Source organism: Triturus cristatus, chromosome 1_1 (genome assembly GCF_964204655.1).
Source record: "Triturus cristatus chromosome 1_1, aTriCri1.1, whole genome shotgun sequence".
In the NCBI taxonomy this organism is placed as follows: domain Eukaryota; kingdom Metazoa; phylum Chordata; class Amphibia; order Caudata; family Salamandridae; genus Triturus; species Triturus cristatus.
This window is the reverse complement of record NC_140579.1, coordinates 349392893-349412338: the sequence shown is the minus strand read 5'-3', so window position 1 is coordinate 349412338 and position 19446 is coordinate 349392893.

The window sequence follows — 19446 nt, the reverse complement described above, 5'->3', positions numbered from 1 at the left end:
TTTACTCACCTGTTATCGAGAGAGAACCCAGTGCTGCATCTTTTAGCACAGCACTGACCCTGAAAAGTAGTTTGAAGCGTACTTACCAGTAACTTGTATTTCCTGCCATAGGCTAACATTGACTGGTTTCACTTGGAAATTCTTCTAAGTGTGGAGTTTTGGAACTTTAAAATATTCCTCTAAAATCCATAGGAATCCATTGTGTGGTTTTCAGCAGAAAAGTATCAACGTGTGGAGTTTTGTAACTTACAAATATTCCTCTAAAATCAGCCGAACTACGAATTTTGATTTACTCACCTGTTGACAGGAGAGATCCCAGTGCTGCATCTTTTAGCCCAGCACTGACCATGAAAAGTAATTCTAAGCGTACTTACCAGTAACTTGTATTTCCTTCCATAGGAATCCATTGTGTGGTTTTCAGCAGAAAAGTTTCTAAGTGTGGAGTTTTGGAACATACAAATATTCCTCTAAAATCAGCCGAACTACGAATTCCGATTTACTCACCTGTTATCGGGAGAGAACCCAGTGCTGCATCTTTTAGCCCAGCACTGACCCTGAAAAGTCATTCTAAGCGTACTTACCAGTAACTTGTATTTCCTGCCATAGGCTAACATTGACTGGTTTCACTTGGAAATTCTTCTAAGTGTGGAGTTTTGGAACTTACAAATATTCCTCTAAAATCAGCCGAACTACGAATTCCTATTTACTCTCCTGTTATTAGGAGAGAACCCAGTGCTGCATCTTTTAGCCCAGCACTGACCCTGAAAAGTAATTCTAAGCATACTTACCAGTAACTTGTATTTCCTTCTATAGGAATCCATTGTGTGGTTTTCAGCAGAAAAGTTTCTAAGTGTGGAGTTTTGGAACTTACAAATACTCCTCTAAAATTAGCCGCACTACGAATTCCGATGTACTCACCTGTTATCAGAAGAGATCCCAGTGCTGCATCTTTTAGCCCAGCACTGACCCTGAAAAGTAATTCTAAGTGTACTTATCAGTAACTTGTATTTCCTGCCATAGGAATCCATTGTGTGGTTTTCAGCAGAAAAGTATGAAAGTGTGGAGTTTTGGAATTTACAAATATTCCTCTAAAATCAGCCGAACTACGAATTCCGATTTACTCACCTGTTATCAGGAGAGATCCCAGTGCTGCATCTTTTAGCCCAGCACTGACCCTGTAAAGTAATTCTAAGCGTACTTACCAGTAACTTGTATTTCCTTCCTTAGGGATCCATTGGATGGTTTTCAGCAGAAAAGTATCTGAGTGTGGAGTTTTGGAACTTACAAATATTCCTCTAAAATCAGCCGAACTACGAATTCCGATTTACTCACCTGTTATCAGGAGAGAACACAGTGCTGCATCTTTTAGCCCAGAACTGACCCTGAAAAGTAATTCTAAGCGTACTTACCAGTAACTTGTATTTCCTTCCATAGGGATCCATTGTGTGGTTTTCAGCAGAAAAGTATCAAAGTGTGGAGTTTTGGAACTTACAAATATTCCTCTAAAATCAGCTGAACTACGAATTCCGATTTACTCACCTGTTATCAGGAGAGACCCCAGTGCTGCATCTTTTAGCCCAGCACTGACCCTGAAAAGTAATTCTAAGCATACTTACCAGTAACTTGTATTTCCTTCCATAGGAATCCATTATGTGGTTTTCAGCAGAAAAGTTTCTAAGTGTGGTGTTTTGGAACTTACAAATATTCCTCTAAAATCAGCCGAACTACGAATTCCGATTTACTCACCTGTTATCAGGAGAGACCCCAGTGCTGCATCTTTTAGCGCAGCACTGACCCTGAAAAGTAATTCTAAGCATACTTACCAGTAACTTGTATTTCCTTCCATAGGAATCCATTATGTGGTTTTCAGCAGAAAAGTTTCTAAGTGTGGAGTTTTGGAACTTACAAATATTCCTCTAAAATCAGCCGAACTACGAATTCCGATTTACTCACCTGTTATCAGGGGAGAACCCAGTGCTGAATCTTTAAGGCCAGTACTGATCCTGAAAAGTAATTCTAACCGTACTTGCCAGTAACTTGAATTTCCTTCCATAGGCTAACATTGACTGGTTTCACTTGGAAATTCTTCTAAGTGTGGAGTTTAGGAACTTTCAAATATTCCTCTAAAATCAGCCGAACTACGAATTCCGATTTACTCACCTGTTATCAGGAGAGACCTCAGTGCTGAATCTTTAAGGCCAGTACTGATCTTGAAAAGTAATTCTAACCGTACTTACCAGTAACTTGTATTTCCTTCCATAGGCTAACATTGACTGGTTTCCCTTGGAAATTATTCTAAGTGTGGAGTTTTGGAACTTTAAAATATTCCTCTAAAATCAGCTGAACTACGAATTCCGATTTACTTACATGTTATCAGGAGAGATCCCAGTGCTGCATCTTTTAGCTCAGCACTGACCATGAAAAGTAATTCTAAGCGTACTTACCAGTAACTTGTATTTCCTTCCATAGGAATCCATTGTGTGGTTTTCAGCAGAAAAGTTTCTAAGTGTGGAGTTTTGGAACTTACAAATATTCCTCTAAAATCAGCCGAACTACGAATTCCGATTTACTCACCTGTTATCGGGAGAGAACCCAGTGCTGCATCTTTTAGCCCAGCACTGACCCTGAAAAGTCATTCTAAGCGTACTTACCAGTAACTTGTATTTCCTGCCATAGGCTAACATTGACTGGTTTCACTTGGAAATTCTTCTAAGTGTGGAGTTTTGGAACTTTAAAATATTCCTCTAAAATCAGCTGAACTACGAATTCCGATTTACTTACATGTTATCAGGAGAGATCCCAGTGCTGCATCTTTTAGCCCAGCACTGACCATGAAAAGTAATTCTAAGCGTACTTACCAGTAACTTGTATTTCCTTCCATAGGAATCCATTGTGTGGTTTTCAGCAGAAAAGTTTCTAAGTGTGGAGTTTTGGAACTTACAAATATTCCTCTAAAATCAGCCGAACTACGAATTCCGATTTACTCACATGTTATTAGGAGAGGACTCAGTGCTGCATCTTTTAGCCCAGCACTGACCCTGAAAAGTAATTCTAAGCGTACTTGCCAGTAACTTGTATTTCCTTCCATAGGAATCCATTGTGTGGTTATCAGCAGAAAAGTTTCTAAGTGTGGAGTTTTGGAACTTACAAATATTCCTCTAAAATCAGCCGAACTACAAATTCCGATTTACTCACCTGTTATCAGGAGACAACCAAGTGCTGCATCTTTTAGCCCAGCACTGACCCTGAAAAGTAATTCGAAGCGTACTTACCAGTAACTTGTATTTCCTTCAATAGGAATCCATTGTGTGGTTTTCAGCAGAAAAGTATCTAAGTGTGGAGTTTTGGAACTTACAAATATTCCTCTAAAATCAGCCGAACTACGACTTCCGATTTACTCACCTGTTATCAGGAGAGACCCCAGTGCTGCATCTTTTAGCCCAGCACTGACCCTGAAAAGTAATTATACGCGTACTTACCAGTAACTTGTATTTCCTGCCATAGAAATCCATTGTGTGGTTTTCAGCAGAAAATTTTCTAAGTGTGGAGTTTTGGAACTTACAAATATTCCTCTAAAATCAGCCGAACTACGAATTCCGATTTACTCACCTGTTATCAGGGGAGAACCCAGTGCTGAATCTTTAAGGCCAGTACTGATCCTGAAAAGTAATTCTAACCATACTTGCCAGTAACTTGAATGTCCTTCCATAGGCTAACATTGACTGGTTTCACTTGGAAATTCTTCTAAGTGTGGAGTTTTGGAACTTTAAAATATTCCTCTAAAATCAGCCGAACTACGAATTCCGATTTACTCACCTGTTATCAGGAGAGAACTCAGTGCTGCATCTTTTAGCCCAGCACTGACCCTGAAAAGTAATTCTACACGTACTTACCAGTAACTTGTATTTCCTTCCATAGAAATCCATTGTGTGGTTTTCAGCAGAAAATTTTCCAAGTGTGGAGTTTTGGAACTTACAAATATTCCTCTAAAATCAGCCGAACTATGAATTCCTATTTACTCTCCTGTTTTTAGGAGAGAACCCAGTGCTGCATCTTTTAGCCCAGTACTGACCCTGAAAAGTAATTCTAAGCATACTTACCAGTAACTTGTATTTCCTTCTATAGGAATCCATTGTGTGGTTTTCAGCAGAAAAGTTTCTAAGTGTGGAGTTTTGGAACTTACAAATACTCCTATAAAATTAGCCGCACTACGAATTCCGATTTACTCACCTGTTATCAGAAGAGATCCCAGTGCTGCATCTTTTAGCCCAGCACTGACCCTGAAAAGTAATTCTAAGCGTACTTACCAGTAACTTGTATTTCCTGCCATAGGAATCCATTGTGTGGTTATTAGCAGAAAATGTTCTGAGTGTGGAGTTTTGGAACTTACAAATATTCCTCTAAAATCAGCCGAACTACGAATTCCGATTTACTCACCTGTTATCGAGAGAGAACCCAGTGCTGCATCTTTTAGCACAGCACTGACCCTGAAAAGTAGTTCGAAGCGTACTTACCAGTAACTTATATTTCCTTCCATTGGAATCCATTGTGTGGTTTTCAGCAGAAAAGTATCTAAGTGTGGAGTTTTGGAACTTACAAATATTCCTCTAAAATCAGCCGAACTACGAATTCCGATTTACTCACCTGTTATCAGGAGAGATCCCAGTGCTGCATCTAATAGCCCAGCACTGACCCTGTCAAGTAATTCTAAGCATACTTACCAGTAACTTGTATTTCCTTCCTTAGGGATCCATTGTGTGGTTTTCAGCAGAAAAGTATCTAAGTGTGGAGTTTTGGAACTTACAAATATTCCTCTAAAATCAGCCGAACTACGAATTCCAATTTACTCACCTGTTATCAGGGGAGAACCCACTGCTGAATCTATAAGGCCAGAACTGATCCTGAAAAGTAATTCTAACCGTTCTTACTAGCAACTTGAATTTCCTTCCATAGGCTAAGATTGACTGGTTTCACTTGGTAATTCTTCTAAGTGTGGAGTTTTGGAACTTACAAATATTCCTTTAAAATCAGCCGAACTACGAATTCCGATTTACTCACCTGTTATCAGGAGAGACCCCAGTGCTGCATTTTTTAGCCCAGCATTGACCCTGAAAAGTAATTCTAAGCATACTTACCAGTAACTTGTATTTCCTTCCATAGGAATCCATTATTTGGTTTTCAGCAGAAAAGTTTCTAAGTGTGGTGTTTTGGAACTTACAAATATTCCTCTAAAATCAGCCGAACGACGAATTCCAATTTACTCACCTGTTATCAGGAGAGAACCCAGTGCTGCATCTTTTAGCCCAGCACTGACCCTGAAAAGTAATTCTAAGCGTACTTACCAGTAGCTTGTGTTTCCTTCCATAGGAATCCATTCTGTGGTTTTCAGCAGTAAAGTTTCTAAGTGTGATGTTTTGGAACTTACAAATATTCCTCTAAAATCTGCCGAACTACGAATTCCGATTTACTCACCTGTTATCAGGGGAGAACCCAGTGCTGAATCTTTAAGGCCAGTACTGATCCTGAAAAGTAATTCTAACCGTACTTGCCAGTAACTTGAATTTCCTTCCATAGGCTAACATTGACTGGTTTCCCTTGGAAATTCTTCTAAGTGTGGAGTTTTGGAACTTTAAAATATTCCTCTAAAATCAGCTGAACTACGAATTCCGATTTACTCACATGTTATCAGGAGAGAACTCAGTGCTGCATCTTTTAGCCCAGCACTGACCCTGAAAAGTAATTATACGGGTACTTACCAGTAACGTGTATTTCCTTCCATAGAAATCCATTGTGTGGTTTTCAGCAGAACATTTTCTAAGTGTGGAGTTTTGGAACTTACAAATATTCCTCTAAAATCAGCCGAACTACGAATTCCTATTTACTCTCCTGTTATTAGGAGAGAACCCAGTGCTGCATCTTTTAGCCCAGCACTGACCCTGAAAAGTAATTCTAAGCATACTTACCAGTAACTTGTATTTCCTTCTATAGGAATCCATTGTGTGGTTTTCAGCAGAAAAGTTTCTAAGTGTGGAGTTTTGGAACTTACAAATATTCCTCTGAAATCAGCCGAACTACGAATTCCGATTTACTCACCTGTTATCGAGAGAGAACCCAGTGCTGCATCTTTTAGCACAGCACTGACCCTGAAAAGTAGTTCGAAGCGTACTTACCAGTAACTTATATTTCCTTCCATTGATATCCATTGTGTGGTTTTTAGCAGAAAAGTATCTAAGTGTGGAGTTTTGGAACTTACAAATATTCCTCTAAAATCAGCCGAACTACGAATTCCGATTTACTCACCTGTTATCAGGAGAGAACCCAGTGCTGCATCTTTTAGCACAGCACTGACCCTGAAAAGTAGTTCGAAGCGTACTTACCAGTAACTTATATTTCCTTCCATTGATATCCATTGTGTGGTTTTTAGCAGAAAAGTATCTAAGTGTGGAGTTTTGGAACTTACAAATATTCCTCTAAAATCAGCCGAACTACGAATTCCGATTTACTCACCTGTTATCAGGAGAGAACACAGTGCTTCATCTTTTAGCCCAGAACTGACCCTGAAAAGTAATTCTAAGCGTACTTACCAGTAACTTGTATTTCCTTCCATAGGGATCCATTGTGTGGTTTTCAGCAGAAAAGTATCAAAGTGTGGAGTTTTGGAACTTACAAATATTCCTCTAAAATCAGCTGAACTACGAATTCCGATTTACTCACCTGTTATCAGGAGAGACCCCAGTGCTGCATCTTTTAGCCCAGCACTGACCCTGAAAAGTAATTCTAAGCATACTTACCAGTAACTTGTATTTCCTTCCATAGGAATCCATTATGTGGTTTTCAGCAGAAAAGTTTCTAAGTGTGGTGTTTTGGAACTTACAAATATTCCTCTAAAATCAGCCAAACTACGAATTCCGATTTACTCACCTGTTATCAGGGGAGAACCCAGTGCTGAATCTTTAAGGCCAGTACTGATCCTGAAAAGTAATTCTCACCGTACTTGCCAGTAACTTGAATTTCCTTCCATAGGCTAAGATTGACCGGTTTCACTTGGTAATTCTTCTAAGTGTGGAGTTTTGGAACTTACAAATATTCCTCTAAAATCAGCCGAACTACGAATTCCGATTTACTCACCTGTTATCAGGAGAGAACTCAGTGCTGCATCTTTTAGCCCAGCACTGACCCTGAAAATTAATTCTAAGCGTACTTACCAGTAACTTGTATTGCCTTCCATAGGAATTCATTGTGTGGTTTTCAGCAGAAAAGTATCAACGTGTGGAGTTTTGTAACTTACAAATATTCCTCTAAAATCAACCAAACTACGAATTCTGATTTACTCACCTGTTATCAGGAGAGATCCCAGTGCTGCATCTTTTAGCCCAGCAATGACCATGAAAAGTAATTCTAAGCGTACTTACCAGTAACTTGTATTTCCTTCCATAGGAATCCATTGTGTGGTTTTCAGCAGAAAAGTTTCTAAGTGTGGAGTTTTGGAACTTACAAATATTCCTCTAAAATCAGCCGAACTACGAATTCCGATTTACTCACCTGTTATCAGGAGAGAACACAGTGCTGCATCTTTTAGCCCAGAACTGACCATGAAAAGTAATTCTAAGCGTACTTACCAGTAACTTGTATTTCCTTCCATAGGGATCCATTGTGTGGTTTTCAGCAGAAAAGTATCAAAGTGTGGAGTTTTGGAACTTACAAATATTCCTCTAAAATCAGCTGAACTACGAATACCGATTTATTCACCTGTTATCAGGAGAGATCCCAGTGCTACATCTTTTAGCCCAGCACTGACCCTGAAAAACAATTCTACGTGTACTTACCAGTAACTTGTATTTCCTTACATAGGAATCCATTGTGTGGTTTTCAGCAGAGAAGTTTCGAAGTGTGGAGTTTTGGTACTTACAAATATTCCTCTAAAATAAGCCAAACTACGAATTCCAATTTACACACATGTCATCAGGAGAGAACTCAGTGCTGCATCTTTTAGCCCAGCACTGACCCTGAAAAGTAATTCTAAGCGTACTTACCAGTAACTTGTATTTCCTTCCATAGGAATCCATTGTGTGGTTTTCAGCAGAAAAGTTTCTAAGTGTGGAGTTTTGGAATTTACATATATTCCTCTAAAATCAGCCGAATTACGAATTCCGATTTACTCTCCTGTTATCAGGAGAGAACCCAGTGCTGCATCTTTTAGCCCAGCACTGACCCTGAAAAGTAATTCTAAGCGTACTTACCAGTAACTTGTATTTCCTGCCATAGGCTAACATTGACTGGTTTCACTTGGAAATTCTTCTAAGTGTGGAGTTTTGGAACTTTAAAATATTCCTCTAAAATCACCGAACTACGAATTCCGATTTACTCACATGTTATCAGGAGAGAACTCAGTGCTGCATCTTTTAGCCCAGCACTGACCCTGAAAAGTAATTCTGAGCGTACTTGCCAGTAACTTGTATTTCCTTCCATAGGAATCCATTGTGTGGTTATCAGCAGAAAAGTTTCTAAGTGTGGAGTTTTGGAACTTACAAATATTCCTCTAAAATCAGCCGAACTAAGAATTCCGATTTACTCACCTGTTATCAGGAAACAACCAAGTGCTGCATCTTTTAGCCCAGCACTGACCCTGAAAAGTAATTTGAAGCGTACTTACCAGTAACTTGTATTTCCTTCCATAGGAATCCATAGTGTGGTTTTCAGCAGAAAAGTATCTAAGTGTGGAGTTTTGGAACTTACAAATATTCCTCTAAAATCGGCCGAACTACGAATTCCGTTTTACTCACCTGTTATCAGGAGAGCACCCAGTGCTGCATCTTTTAGCCCAGCACTGACCCTGAAAGGTAATTCTAAGCGTACTTACCAGTCACTTGTATTTCCTTCCATAGGAATCCATTGTGTGGTTTTCAGCAGAAAAGTATCTAAGTGTGGAGTTTTGGAACTTACAAATATTCCTCTAAAATCAGCCAAACTACGAATTCCGATTTACTCACCTGTTATCAGGAGAGACCCCAGTGCTGCATCTTTTAGCCCAGCACTGACCCTGAAAAGTAATTCTAAGCGTACTTACCAGTAACTTGTATTTCCTTCCATAGGAATCCATTCTGTGATTTTCAGCAGAAAAGTTTCTAAGTGTGGAGTTTTGGAACTTACTAATATTCCTCTAAAATCAGCCGAACTACGAATTCCGATTTACTCACCTGTTATCAGGAGAGAACTCAGTGCTGAATCTTTAAGGCCAGTACTGATCCTGAAAAGTAATTCTAACCGTACTAACCAGTAACTTGAATTTCCTTCCATAGGCTAACATTGACTGGTTTCACTTGGAAATTCTTCTACGTGTGGAGTTTTGGAACTTACAAATATTCCTCTAAAATCAGCCAAACTACGAATTCCAATTTACTCACCTGTTATCAGGAGAGAACCCAGTGCTGCATCTTTTAGCCCAGCACTGACCCTGAAAAGTCATTCTAAGCGTACTTACCAGTAACTTGTATTTCCTGCCATAGGCTAACATTGATTGGTTTCACTTGGAAATTCTTCTAAGTGTGGAGTTTTGGAACTTTAAAATATTCCTCTAAAACCACCGAACTACGAATTCCGATTTACTCACATGTTATCAGGAGAGAACTCAGTGCTGCATCTTTTAGCCCAGCACTGACCCTGAAAAGTAATTCTAAGCGTACTTGCCAGTAACTTGTATTTCGTTCCATAGGAATCCATTGTGTGGTTATCAGCAGAAAAGTATCTAAGTGTGGAGTTTTGGAACTTACAAATATTCCTCTAAAATCAGCCGAACTACGAATTCCGATTTACTCACCTGTTATCAGGAGAGACCCCAGTGCTGCATCTTTTAGCCCAGCACTGACCCTGAAAAGTAATTCTAAGCATACTTACCAGTAACTTGTATTTCCTTCCATAGGAATCCATTATGTGGTTTTCAGCAGAAAAGTTTCTAAGTGTGGTGTTTTGGAACTTACAAATATTCCTCTAAAATCAGCCGAACTACGAATTCCGATTTACTCACCTGTTATCAGGAGAGAACCCAGTGCTGCATCTTTTAGCCCAGCACTGACCCTAAAAAGTAATTCTAAGCGTACTTACCAGTAGCTTGTGTTTCCTTCCATAGGAATCCATTCTGTGGTTTTCAGCAGTAAAGTTTCTAAGTGTGATGTTTTGGAACTTACAAATATTCCTCTAAAATCAGCCGAACTACGAATTCCGATTTACTCACCTGTTATCAGGAGAGACCTCAGTGCTGAATCTTTAAGGCCAGTACTGATCTTGAAAAGTAATTCTAACCGTACTTAACAGTAACTTGTATTTCCTTCCATAGGCTAACATTGACTGGTTTCCCTTGGAAATTCTTCTAAGTGTGGAGTTTTGGAACTTTAAAATATTCCTCTAAAATCAGCTGAACTACGAATTCCGATTTACTCACATGTTATCAGGAGAGAACACAGTGCTGCATCTTTTAGCCCAGCACTGACCCTGAAAAGTAATTCTACGCGTACTTACCAGTAACTTGTATTTCCTTCCATAGAAATCCATTGTGTGGTTTTCAGCAGAAAATTTTCTAAGTGTGGAGTTTTGGAACTTACAAATATTCCTCTAAAATCAGCCGAACTATGAATTCCTATTTACTCTCCTGTTATTAGGAGAGAACCCAGTGCTGCATCTTTTAGCCCAGCACTGACCCTGAAAAGTAATTCTAAGCGTACTTACCAGTAACTTGTATTTCCTTCCATAGGAATCCATTGTGTGGTTTTCAGCAGAAAAGTTTCTAAGTGTGGAGTTTTGGAACTTACATATATTCCTCTAAAATCAGCCGAATTACGAATTCCGATTTACTCTCCTGTTATCAGGAGAGAACCCAGTGCTGCATCTTTTAGCCCAGCACTGACCCTGAAAAGTAATTCTAAGCGTACTTACCAGTAACTTGTATTTCCTGCCATAGGCTAACATTGACTGGTTTCACTTGGAAATTCTTCTAAGTGTGGAGTTTTGGAACTTTAAAATATTCCTCTAAAATCACCGAACTACGAATTCCGATTTACTCACATGTTATCAGGAGAGAACTCAGTGCTGCATCTTTTAGCCCAGCACTGACCCTGAAAAGTAATTCTAAGCGTACTTGCCAGTAACATGTATTTCCTTCCATAGGAATCCATTGTGTGGTTATCAGCAGAAAAGTTTCTAAGTGTGGAGTTTTGGAACTTACAAATATTCCTCTAAAATCAGCCGAACTACGAATTCCGATTTACTCACCTGTTATCAGGAAACAACCAAGTGCTGCATCTTTTAGCCCAGCACTGACCCTGAAAAGTAATTCGAAGCGTACTTACCAGTAACTTGTATTTCCTTCCATAGGAATCCATTGTGTGGTTTTCAGCAGAAAAGTATCTAAGTGTGGAGTTTTGGAACTTACAAATATTCCTCTAAAATCAGCCAAACTACGAATTCCGATTTACTCACCTGTTATCAGGAGAGACCCCAGTGCTGCATCTTTTAGCCCAGCACTGACCCTGAAAAGTAATTCTAAGCGTACTTCCCAGTAACTTGTATTTCCTTCCATAGGAATCCATTCTGTGGTTTTCAGCAGAAAAGTTTCTAAGTGTGGAGTTTTGGAACTTACAAATATTCCTCTAAAATCAGCCGAACTACGAATTCCGTTTTACTCACCTGTTATCAGGAGAGAACCCAGTGCTGCATCTTTTAGCCCAGCACTGACCCTGAAAGGTAATTCTAAGCGTATTTACCAGTAACTTGTATTTCCTTCCATAGGAATCCATTGTGTGGTTTTCAGCAGAAAAGTATCTAAGTGTGGAGTTTTGGAACTTACAAATATTCCTCTAAAATCAGCCAAACAACGAATTCCGATTTACTCACCTGTTATCAGGAGAGACCCCAGTGCTGCATCTTTTAGCCCAGCACTGACCCTGAAAAGTAATTCTAAGCGTACTTACCAGTAACTTGTATTTCCTTCCATAGTAATCCATTCTGTGATTTTCAGCAGAAAAGTTTCTAAGTGTGGAGTTTTGGAACTTACTAATATTCCTCTAAAATCAGTCGAACTACGAATTCTGATTTACTCACCTGTTATCAGGAGAGAACTCAGTGATGAATATTTAAGGCCAGTACTGATCCTGAAAAGTAATCCTAACCGTACTTTCCAGTAACTTGAATTTCCTTCCATAGGCTAACATTGACTGGTTTCACTTGGAAATTCTTCTACGTGTGGAGTTTTGAAACTTACAAATATTCCTCTAAAATCAGCCGAAATACGAATTCCGATTTCCACACCTGTTATCAGGAGACAACCCAGTGCTGCATCTTTTAGCCCAGCACTGATCCTGAAAAGTAATTCTAAGCATACTTACCAGTTACTTCTATTTCCTTCCATAGGAATCCATTGTGTGGTTTTCAGCAGAAAAGTATCTAAGTGTGGAGTTTTGGAACTTACAAATATTCCTCTAAAATCCGCCAAACTACGAATTCCGATTTACTCACCTGTTATCAGGAGAGACCCCAGTGCTGCATCTTTTAGCCCAGCACTGACCCTGAAAAGTAATTCTAAGCGTACTTACCAGTAACTTGTATTTCCTTCCATAGGAATCCATTGTGTGGTTTTCAGCAGAAAAGTATCTAAGTGTGGAGTTTTGGAACTTACAAATATTCCTCTAAAATCAGCCGAACTACGAATTCCGATTTACTCACCTGTTATCAGGAGAGACCTCAGTGCTGAATCATTAAGGCCAATGCTGATCCTGAAAAGTAATTCTAACCGTACTTACCAGTAACTTGTATTTCCTTCCATAGGCTAACATTGACTGGTTTCACTTGGAAATTCTTCTAAGTGTGGAGTTTTGGAACATTAAAATATTACTCTAAAATCAGCCGTACTACGAATTCCGATTTACTCTCCTGTTATCAGGAGAGATCCCAGTGCTGCATCTTTTAGCCCAGCACTGACCCTGAAAAGTAATTCTAAGCGTATTTACCAGTAACTTGTATTTCCTTCCATAGCAATCCATTGTGTGGTTTTCAGCAGAAAAGTTTCTAAGTGTGGAGTTTTGGAACTTATATATATTCCTCTAAAATCAGCCGAATTACGAATTCCGATTTACTCTCCTGTTATGAGGAGAGAACCCAGTGCTGCATCTTTTAGCCCAGCACTGACCCTGAAAAGTAATTCTAAGCATACTTACCAGTAACTTGTATTTCCTGCCATAGGCTAACATTGACTGGTTTCACTTGGAAATTCTTCTAAGTGTGGAGTTTTGGAACTTTAAAATATTCCTCTAAAATCACCGAACTACGAATTCCGATTTACTCACATGTTATCAGGAGAGAACTCAGTGCTGCATCTTTTAGCCCAGCACTGACCCTGAAAAGTAATTCTAAGCGTACTTGCCAGTAACTTGTATTTCCTTCCATAGGAATCCATTGTGTGGTTATCAGCAGAAAAGTTTCTAAGTGTGGAGTTTTGGAACTTACAAATATTCCTCTAAAATCAGCCGAACTACGAATTCCGATTTACTCACCTGTTATCAGGAAACACCCAAGTGCTGCATCTTTTAGCCCAGCACTGACCCTGAAAAGTAATTCGAAGCGTACTTACCAGTAACTTGTATTTCCTTCCATAGGAATCCATTGTGTGGTTTTCAGCAGAAAAGTATCTAAGTGTGGAGTTTTGGAACTTACAAATATTCCTCTAAAATCAGCCAAACTACGAATTCCAAATTTAATCACCTGTTATCAGGAGAGACCCCAGTGCTGCATCTTTTAGCCCAGCACTGACCCTGAAAAGTAATTCTAAGCGTACTTACCAGTAACTTGTATTTCCTTCCATAGGAATCCATTCTGTGGTTTTCAGCAGAAAAGTATCAAAGTGTGGAGTTTTGGAACTTACAAATATTCCTCTAAAATCAGCCGAACTACGAATTTCGATTTACTCACCTGTTATCAGGAGAGACCTCAGTGCTGAATCTTTAAGGCCAGTACTGATCCTGAAAAGTAATTCTAACCGTACTTACCAGTAACTTGAATTTCCTTCCATAGGCTAACATTGACTGGTTTTACTTGGAAATTCTTCTAAGTGTGGAGTTTTGGAATTTACAAATATTCCTCTAAAATCAGACGAACTACGAATTCCAATGTACTCACCTGTTATCAGGGGAGAACCCACTGCTAAATCTTTAAGGCCAGTACTGATCCTATAAAGTAATTCTAACAGTTCTTAACAGTAACTTGAATTTCCTTCCATAGGCTAACATTGACTGGTTTCACTTGGAAATTCTTCTACGTGTGGAGTTTTGAAACTTACAAATATTCCTCTAAAATCAGCCGAAATACGAATTCCAATTTACACACCTGTTATCAGGAGACAACCCAGTGCTGCATCTTTTAGCCCAGCACTGACCCAGAAAAGTAATTCTAAGCATACTTACCAATAACTTGTATTTCCTTTCATAGAAATCCACTGTGTGGTTTACAGTAGAAAAGTATCTAAGTGTGGAGTTTTGGAACTTACAAATATTCCTCTAAAATCAGCCGAACTACGAATTCCGATTGACTCACCTGTTATCAGGAGAGACCCCAGTGCTGCATCTTTTAGCCCAGCACTGACCCTGAAAAGTAATTCTAAGCGTACTTACCAGTAACTTGTATTTCCTTCCATAGGAATCCATTCTGTGGTTTTCAGCAGAAAAGTTTCTAAGTGTGGAGTTTTGGAACTTACAAATATTCCTCTAAAATCAGCCGAACTACGAATTCCATTTTACTCACCTGTTATCAGGAGAGAACCCAGTGCTGCATCTTTTAGCCCAGCACTGACCCTGAAAGGTAATTCTAAGCCTACTTACCAGTAACTTGTATTTCCTTCCATAGGAATCCATTGTGTGGTTTTCAGCAGAAAAGTATCTAAGTGTGGAGTTTTGGAACTTACAAATATTCCTCTAAAATCAGCCAAACTACGAATTCCGATTTACTCACCTGTTATCAGGAGAGACCCCAGTGCTGCATCTTTTAGCCCAGCACTGACCCTGAAAAGTAATTCTAAGCGTACTTACCAGTAACTTGTATTTCCTTCCATAGGAATCCATTCTGTGGTTTTCAGCAGAAAAGTTTCTAAGTGTGGAGTTTTGGAACTTACTAATATTCCTCTAAAATCAGCCGAACTACGAATTCCGATTTACTCACCTGTTATCAGGAGAGAACTCAGTGCTGAATCTTTAAGGCCAATACTGATCCTGAAAAGTAATTCTAACCGTACTTACCAGTAACTTGAATTTCCTTCCATAGGCTAACATTGACTGGTTTCACTTGGAAATTCTTCTAAGTGTGGAGTTTTGGAACTTACAAATATTCCTCTAAAATTAGCCGAACTACAAATTCCAATTTACTCACCTGTTATCAGGGGAGAACCCACTGCTGAATCTTTAAGACCAGTACTGATCCTGAAAAGTAATTCTAACCGTTCTTACCAGTAACTTGAATTTCCTTCCATAGGCTAACATTGACTGGTTTCACTTGGAAATTCTTCTACGTGTGGAGTTTTGAAACTTACAAATATTCCTCTAAAATCAGCCGAAATACGAATTCCGATTTACACACCTGTTATCAGGAGACAACCCAGTGCTGCATCTTTTAGCCCAGCACTGACCCTGTAAAGTAATTCTAAGCATACTTACCAGTAACTTGTATTTCCTTCCATAGGAATCCACTGTGTGGTTTTCAGTAGAAAAGTATCTAAGTGTGGAGTTTTGGAACTTACAAATATTCCTCTAAAATCAGCCGAACTACGAATTCCGATTTACTCATCTGTTATCAGGAAACAACCAAGTGCTGCATCTTTTAGCCCAGCACTGACCCTGAAAAGTAATTCGAAGCGTACTTACCAGTAACTTGTATTTCCTTCCATAGGAATCCATTGTGTGGTTTTCAGCAGAAAAGTTTCTAAGTGTGGATTTTTTGAACTTACAAATATTCCTCTAAAATAAGCCGAACTAGGAATTACGATTTACTCACCTGTTATCAGGAGAGAACTCAGTGCTGCATCTTTTAGCCCAGCACTGACCCTGAAAATTAATTTTAAGCGTACTTACCAGTAACTTGTATTTCCTTCCATAGGAATCCATTGTGTGGTTTTCAGCTGAAAAGTATCAAAGTGTGGAGTTTTGGAACTTACAAATATTCCTCTAAAATCAGCCAAACTACGAATTCCGATTTACTCACCTGTTATCAGGAGAGAACTCAGTGCTGCATCTTTTAGCCCAGCACTGACCATGAAAAGTAATTCTAAGGGTACTTACCAGTGACTTGTATTTCCTTCCATAGGAATCCATTGTGTGGTTTTCAGCAGAAAAGTTTCTAAGTGTGGAGTTTTGGAACTTACAAATATTCCTCTAAAATCAGCCGAACTACGAATTCCGATTTACTCACCTGTTATCAGGAGAGAACCCAGTGCTGCATCTTTTAGCCCAGCACTGACCCTGAAAAGTCATTCTAAGCGTACTTACCAGTAACTTGTATTTCCTTCCATAGGCTAACATTGACTGGTTTCACTTGGAAATTCTTCTAAGTGTGGAGTTTTGGAACTTTAAAATATTCCTCTAAAATCACCGAACTACGAATTCCGATTTACTCACATGTTCTCAGGAGACAACCAAGTGCTGCATTTTTTAGCCCAGCACTGACCCTGAAAAGTAATTCGAAGCGTACTTACCACTAACTTGTATTTCCTTCCATAGGAATCCATTGTGTGGTTTTCAGCAGAAAAGTATCTAAGTGTGGAGTTTTGGAACTTACAAATATTCCTCTAAAATCAGCCGAACTACGAATTCCGATTTACTCACCTGTTATCAGGAGAGAACCCAGTGCTGCATCTTTTAGCCCAGCACTGACCCTGAAAAGTAATTCTAAGCGTACTTACAAGTAACTTGTATTTCCTGCCATAGGCTTACATTGACTGGTTTCACTTGGAAATTCTTCTAAGTGTGGAGTTTTGGAACTTTAAAATATTCCTCTAAAATCACCGAACTACGAATTTCCGATTTACTCACATGTTATCAGCAGAGAACTCAGTGCTGCATCTTTTAGCCCAGCACTGACCTGAAAAGTATTTCTAAGCGTACTTGCCAGTAACTTGTATTTCCTTCCATAGGAATCCATTGTGTGGTTATCAGCAGAAAAGTTTCTAAGTGTGGAGTTTTGGAACTTACAAATATTCCTCTAAAATCAGCAAAACTACGAATTCCGATTTACTCACCTGTTATCAGGAAACAACCAAGTGCTGCATCTTTTAGCCCAGCACTGACCCTGAAAAGTAATTTGAAGCGTACTTACCAGTAACTTGTATTTCCTTCCATAGGAATCCATTGTGTGGTTTTCAGCAGACAAGTATCTAAGTGTGGAGTTTTGGAACTTACAAATATTCCTCTAAAATCAGCCAAACTACGAATTCCGATTTACTCACCTGTTATCAGGAGAGACCCCAGTGCTGCATCTTTTAGCCCAGCACTGACCCTGAAAATTAATTCTAAGCGTACTTACCAGTAACTTGTATTTCCTTCCATAGGAATCCATTCTGTGGTTTTCAGCAGAAAAGTTTCTAAGTGTGGAGTTTTGGAACATACAAATATTCCTCTAAAATCAGCCGAACTACGAATTCCGTTTTACTCACCTGTTATCAGGAGAGAACCCAGTGCTGCATCTTTTAGCCCAGCACTGACCCTGAAAGGTAATTCTAAGCGTACTTACCAGTAACTTGTATTTCCTTCCATAGGAATCCATGGAGTGGTTTTCTGCAGAAAAGTTTCTAAGTGTGGAGTTTTGGAACTTACTAATATTCCTCTAAAATCAGCCGAACTACGAATTCCGATTTACCCACCTGTTATCAGGAGAGAACCCAGTGCTGCATCTTTTAGCCCAGCACTGACCCTGAAAAGTAATTCGAAGCGTACTTACCAGTAACTTGTGTTTCCTTCCATAGGAATCCATTCTGTGGTTTTCAGCAGTAAAGTTTCTAAGTGTGATGTTTTGGAACTTACAAATATGCCTCTAAAATCTGCCGAACTACGAATTCCGATGTACTCACCTGTTATCAGGGGAGAACCCAGTGCTGAATCTTTAAGGCCAGTACTGATCCTGAAAAGTAATTCTAACCGTACTTGCCAGTAACTTGAATTTCCTTCCATAGGCTAACATTGACTGGTTTCACTTGGAAATTCTTCTAAGTGTGGAGTTTTGGAACTTTAAAATATTCCTCTAAAATCAGCTGAACTACGAATTCCGATTTACTCACATGTTATCAGGAGAGAACTCAGTGCTGCATCTTTTAGCCCAGCACTGACCCTGAAAAGTAATTCTACGCGTACTTACCAGTAACTTGTATTTCCTTCCATAGAAATCCATTGTGTGGTTTTCAGCAGAAAAGTTTCTGAGTGTGGAGTTTTGGAACTTACAAATACTCCTCTAAAATTAGCCGCACTACGAATTCCGATTTACTCACCTGTTATCAGAAGAGATCCCAGTGTTGCATCTTTTAGCCCAGCACTGACCCTGAAAAGTAATTCTAAGCGTACTTACCAGTAACTTGTATTTCCTGCCATAGGAATCCATTGTGTGGTTATTAGCAGAAAAGTTTCTAACTGTGGAGTTTTGGAACTTACAAATATTCCTCTAAAATCAGCCGAACTACGAATTCCTATTTACTCTCCTGTTATTAGGAGAGAACCCAGTGCTGCATCTTTTAGCCCAGCACTGACCCTGAAAAGTAATTCTAAGCATACTTACCAGTAACTTGTATTTCCTTCTATAGGAATCCATTGTGTGGTTTTCAGCAGAAAAGTTTCTGAGTGTGGAGTTTTGGAACTTACAAATATTCCTCTGAAATCAGCCGAACTACGAATTCCGATTTACTCACCTGTTATCGAGAGAGAACCCAGTGCTGCATCTTTTAGCACAGCACTGACCCTGAAAAGTAGTTTGAAGCGTACTTACCAGTAACTTGTATTTCCTGCCATAGGCTAACATTGACTGGTTTCACTTGGAAATTCTTCTAAGTGTGGAGTTTTGGAACTTTAAAATATTCCTCTAAAATCCATAGGAATCCATTGTGTGGTTTTCAGCAGAAAAGTATCAACGTGTGGAGTTTTGTAACTTACAAATATTCCTCTAAAATCAGCCGAACTACGAATTTTGATTTACTCACCTGTTGACAGGAGAGATCCCAGAGCTGCATCTTTTAGCCCAGCACTGACCATGAAAAGTAATTCTAAGCGTACTTACCAGTAACTTGTATTTCCTTCCATAGGAATCCATTGTGTGGTTTTCAGCAGAAAAGTTTCTAAGTGTGGAGTTTTGGAACTTACAAATATTCCTCTAAAATCAGCCGAACTACGAATTCCGATTTACTCACCTGTTATCGGGAGAGAACCCAGTGCTGCA